The following is a 5,622-nucleotide window of genomic DNA, read 5'->3' on the forward strand; positions in this document are numbered from 1 at the left end:
CATATGACCCTAATCCTTATCCACCATACCAACCACCTTATGAGCCATATGAGCCATACATGGAACCACAATAATTCCAACACAATTATTCCCAAGAACCAACTCCATATACACTATCTCCATACTCTTACCAAGAAGATCTACCTTCCAATTATGAGCCCTTTCTCCCAAATAATGAACCCTCTCTTACACCACCTCTAATAGATGAATCTCTCCATGCCTTCAAGCTAGCACAACAAAGAGATATTAGCTCTTATCTCCAAAGACAAGAAGAGACACAAAAGGAGTTCAAGGAGATAGAAGCCAAGATTGCTATCGTGGCAGAAGCCGTTAGCAACATGTACTCATCCTACCTAAGCTTGCATGACCAAGTGATGAGCGGATAATTTATACGCTTTTTGGCATTGTTTTTAGTATGTTTTTAGTAGGATCTAGTTACTTTTAGGGATGTTTTCATTAGTTTTTATGTTAAATTCACATTTCTGGACTTTACTATGAGTTTGTGTGTTTTTCTGTGATTTCAGGTATTTTCTGGCTGAAATTGAGGGACTTGAGCAAAAATCAGATTCAGAGGTTGAAAAAGGACTGTTGATGCTGTTGGATTCTGACCTCCCTGCACTCAAAGTGGATTTTCTGGAGCTACAGAACTCGAAATGGCACGCTTCCAATTGCGTTGGAAATTAGACATCCAGGGCTTTCCAGCAATATATAATAGTTCATACTTTGGACAAGAATTGACGACGTAAACTGGCGTTCAACGCCAGCCTTCTGCCCAAATCTGGCGTCCAACGCCAGAAAAGGATCCAGAACCAGAGTTGAACGCCCAAACTGGCACAGAAACTGGCGTTCAACTCCACAAATAGCCTCTGCATGTGTAACACTCAAGCCCAAGCCCAATCACACACCAAGTGGGCCCCGGAAGTGGATTTATGCATCAATTACTTACTCATGTAAACCCTAGTGACTAGTTTATTATAAATAGGACCTCTTACTATTGTATTAGGCATCCTGGATTGTATTCTGATCCTGTGATCACGTTTAGGGGGCTGGCCATCTCGGCCATGCCTGGACCTTTCACTTATGTATTTTTAACGGTAGAGTTTCTACACTCCATAGATTAAGGTGTGGAGCTCTGCTGTTCCTCAAAGATTAATGCAAAGTACTACTGTTTTCTATTCAATTCTTCTTATTTCTCGTCTAAGATATCCATTCGCACCCAAGAACGTGATGAAGGTGATGATTATGTGTGACGCTCATCATCCTTCTCCCTTATGAACGCGTGCCTGACAAACACTTCTGTTCTACATGAATTAAGCTAGAACTCTTAGATCTCCTAACCAGAATCTTTGTGGCGTAAGCTAGAATGATGGCGGCATTCAAGAGAATCCGGAAAGTCTAAACCTTGTCTGTGGTATTCCGAGTAGGATTCAATGATTGAATGACTGTGACGAGCTTCAAACTCGCGAGTGCTGGGCGTTAGTGACAGACGCAAAAGGAGGGTGAATCCTATTCCAGCATGATCGAGAACCGACAGATGAATAGCCGTGCCGTGACAGGGTGCGTGAGCATATTATTCACTGAGAGGAGGGGATGTAGCCACTGACAACGGTGATGCCCTTGCATACAGCCAGCCATGGAAAGGAGTAAGACAGATTGGATGAAGATAGCAGGAAAGCAGAGGTTCAGAGGAACGAAAAGCATCTCCATTCGCTTATCTGAAATTCCTACCAATGATTTACATAAGTATTTCTATCCCTATTTTATTATATTAAATTCGAAAACACCATTATCACTTTATATCTGCCTGACTGAGATTTGCAAGGTGACCATAGCTTGCTTCATACCAACAATCTCCGTGGGATTCGACCCTTACTCACGTAAGGTATTACTTGGACGACCCAGTGCACTTGCTGGTTAGTTGTATCGAAGTTGTGACAATTATGAATTAAGATCAGAGCACCAAGCTTTGGAGCCATTACCAGGATTTGTTCAAGCCTGGAGATCACAATTTCGTGCACCAAGTTTTTGGCGCCGTTGCCGGGGATTGTTCGTGTATGGACAACTGACGGTTCATCTTGTTGCTCAGATTAGGTAATTTTCTTTTTATTTTCTTTTCAAAAATTTTTCAAAAATATTTCTAAAATTTTCTCATCTATTTTCGAAAAAAATAAAAATGTTTTCAAAAAATAAATTATTCTATGGCTTCAAAATTTTTAAGAATGAATTCTAGTGTTTCATAAAGCATGTGAAGCCTGGCTGGCTGTAAAGCCATGTCTAAATTCGTTTGGACTGAGGCTTCCAACCATCACTTTATACGATTGTAGGGCATGTCAGGCATGTCATGTCTGAATCATATGCTGAAGCTTGGCTGGCCATAGGCCATGTCTAGTGTTTTGGACTGGAGCTAGTGAGCCATGTCTAATTCCTGGACTGAAGCTTTAGACTAACATGGCAAGATTCCTGGAATTCATATTAAAAATTTTGGAATCCTTATTTTTTTTTCTTTTTTCATATAATTTTCGAAAAATATAAATAAAAATCCAAAAAAATTAGAAAATCATAAAAATAAAAAAATATTTTCTGTTTCTTGTTTGAGTCTTGAGTCACATTATAAGTTTAGTGTCACTTGCATATGCATCTTGCATTTTTCGAAAATATCATGCATTCATAGTGTTCTTCATGATCTTCAAGTTGTTCTTGGTAAGTCTTCTTGTTTGATCTTGATGATTTTTTGTTTTGTGTCTTTTCATGTTTATCATATGCATTCTTGAATTCTTAGTGCGTAAGCATTAAAGAATTCTAAGTTTGGTGTCTTGCATGTTTTCTTTGCATTAAAAATTTTTCAAAAATATGTTCTTGATGTTCATCTTGACATTCATATCATTCATACATGCATTCATTGTTTTGATTCAAAAATTTCATGCATTGCATCTTTTTAGTGTTTTTCTCTTGCATCATAAAAATTCAAAAATAAAAAAAAATATCTTTCCTCTTTTCTCTCATCAAATTCGAAAATTTGGGTTGACTTTTTCAAAATTTTTAAAATCAAGTTGTTGCAAATGAGTCAAATCAAATTTTCAATTTGAAAATCTTATCTTTTTCAAAATCTTTTTAGTGTTTTTCTCTTGCATCATAAAAATTTCAAAAAAATCAAAAAAATATCTTTCCCTTTTTCTCTCATCAAATTCGAAAATTTGGATTGACTTTTTCAAAAATTTTTAAAATCAAGTTGTTTCTTATGAGTCAAATCAAATTTTCAATTTGAAAATCTTATCTTTTTCAAAAATCAAATCTTTTTCAAAATTCTTAGTTATTTTCGAAAAATTCAAAAAAATATTTTTCAAAAATCTTTTTCTTATTTTTGTATCAAATTTTCGAAAATAACAATAGCAATTAATGTTTTGATTCAAAAATTTCAAGTTTGTTACTTGCTTGTTAAGAAAGATTCAAACTTTAAGTTCTAGAATCATATCTTGTGATTTCTTGTGAATCAAGTCATTAATTGTGATTTTAAAAATTCAAATCTTTTTCAAAAACTAATTTCTATCATATCTTTTCAAAAATATCTTCTTATCTTATCTTTTTCAAAAATATCTTTTCAAAATATCTTCTCTAACCTCCTAACTTCTTATCTTTTCAAAGTTTGTTTCAACTAACTAACTAACTTTTTGTTTGTTTCTTAACTTTTTCAAAACCACCTAACTAACTCTCTCTCTCTCTCATTTTTCGAAAATATCTTCTCCCTTTTTCAAAATTTCTTTTTTATTAACTAATTATTTTTATTTTTAAAATTTTAAAAATTTTTCGAAAATTTCTAACATTTTTCAAAAATCACTAACTCTTTTTCAAAATAATTTTCGAAAATTATCCCTCCCCCATCTCATTCTATTTATTCATTCATATCCTAACATCTCATCTCACATCTCTAACCTCCTCACAGTTGTGTTTCTTCCATTATATTACATTCTTTATCTCCCCCTTTTCTTCCACTCACACAGGGATCCCTATACTGTGGTATAAAGGATCTCCATTATTATTATTATTTTTCTGTGCCTTCTTTTTTGTCATATGAGCAGGAGCAAGGATAAGAACATTCTTGTGGAAGCAGATCCAGAACCTGAAAGGACTCTGAAGAGAAAATTAAAAGAAGCTAAAATACAACAATCCAGAGATAACCTTTCAAAAATTTTCGAACAGGAAAAGGAGATGGCAGCCGAAAATAATAATAATGTAAGGAAGATGCTTGGTGACTTTACTGCACCTAATTCCAATTTACATGGAAGAAGCATCTCCATTCCTGCCATTGGAGCAAACAACTTTGAGCTGAAACCTCAATTAGTTTCTCTGATGCAGCAGAACTGCAAGTTTCATGGACTTCCATCTGAAGATCCTTTTCAGTTCTTAACTGAATTCTTGCAGATATGTGATACTGTTAAGACTAATAGAGTAGATCCTGAAGTCTACAGGCTCATGCTTTTCCCTTTTGCTGTAAGAGACAGAGCTAGATTGTGGTTGGATTCTCAACCCAAAGACAGCCTGAACTCTTGGGATAAGCTGGTCACGGCTTTCTTAGCCAAGTACTTTCCTCCTCAAAAGCTGAGCAAGCTTAGAGCTGATGTTCAAACCTTCAGACAAAAAGAAGGTGAATCCCTCTATGAAGCTTGGGAAAGATACAAACAGTTGACCAAAAAGTGTCCTTCTGACATGCTTTCAGAATGGACCATCCTGGATATATTCTATGACGGTTTATCTGAGCTATCAAAGATGTCACTGGACACTTCTGCAGGTGGATCCATTCACCTAAAGAAAACGCCTGCAGAAGCTCAAGAACTCATTGACATGGTTGCTAATAACCAGTTCATGTACACTTCTGAAAGGAATCCTGTGAGTAATGGGACGCCTATGAAGAAGGGAGTTCTTGAAGTTGATACTCTGAATGCCATATTGGCTCAGAATAAAATATTGACTCAGCAAGTCAATATGATCTCTCAGAGTCTGCATGGAATGCAAGCTGCATCCAACAGTACTCAAGAGGCATCTTCTGAAGAAGAAGCCTATGATCCTGAGAACCCTGCAATAGCAGAGGTAAATTACTTAGGTGAACCTTATGGAAACACCTATAACTCAACATGGAGAAATCATCCAAATTTCTCATGGAAGGATCAAAAGCCCCAACAAGGCTTTAATAATAGTGGAAGAAACAGGTTTAGCAATAGCAAACCTTTTCCATCATCAACTCAGCAATAGACAGAGAACTCTGAACAAAATGCTTCTAATTTAGCAAATCTAGTCTCTGATCTATCTAAGGTCACTGTAAGTTTCATGAATGAAACAAGATCTTCCATTAGAAATTTGGAAGCACAAGTGGGCCAGCTGAGTAAAAGGATCACTGAAATCCCTCCTAATACTCTCCCAAGCAATACAGAAGAGAACCCAAAAGGAGAGTGCAAGGCCATTGACATAAGCGCCATGGCCGAACCTGTGAGGAGAGGAGAGGACGTGAATCCCAAGGAGGAAGACCTCCTGGGACGTCCAGTGATCAATAAGGAGCTTCCCTCTGGGGAATCAAAGGACTCTGAGGCCCATCTAGAGACCATAGAGATCCCATTGAACCTCCTTATG

At 36.5% G+C, this 5,622-nt stretch overlaps 1 non-coding gene across 1 annotated transcript; it reads right to left on the bottom strand.

Annotated features, from left to right (window-relative positions):
* Positions 1-4,602: 4,602 nt before the first annotated feature.
* On the bottom strand, positions 4,603-4,710 carry LOC148548980 (small nucleolar RNA R71). The gene has a single exon (XR_015897797.1). It is a non-coding gene; the product is annotated as a small nucleolar RNA R71 (small nucleolar RNA).
* Positions 4,711-5,622: the final 912 nt, after the last annotated feature.

This window comes from Arachis ipaensis, chromosome B8 (genome assembly GCF_059453495.1).
Source record: "Arachis ipaensis isolate K30076 ecotype BB chromosome B8, ASM5945349v1, whole genome shotgun sequence".
Taxonomy (NCBI): domain Eukaryota; kingdom Viridiplantae; phylum Streptophyta; class Magnoliopsida; order Fabales; family Fabaceae; genus Arachis; species Arachis ipaensis.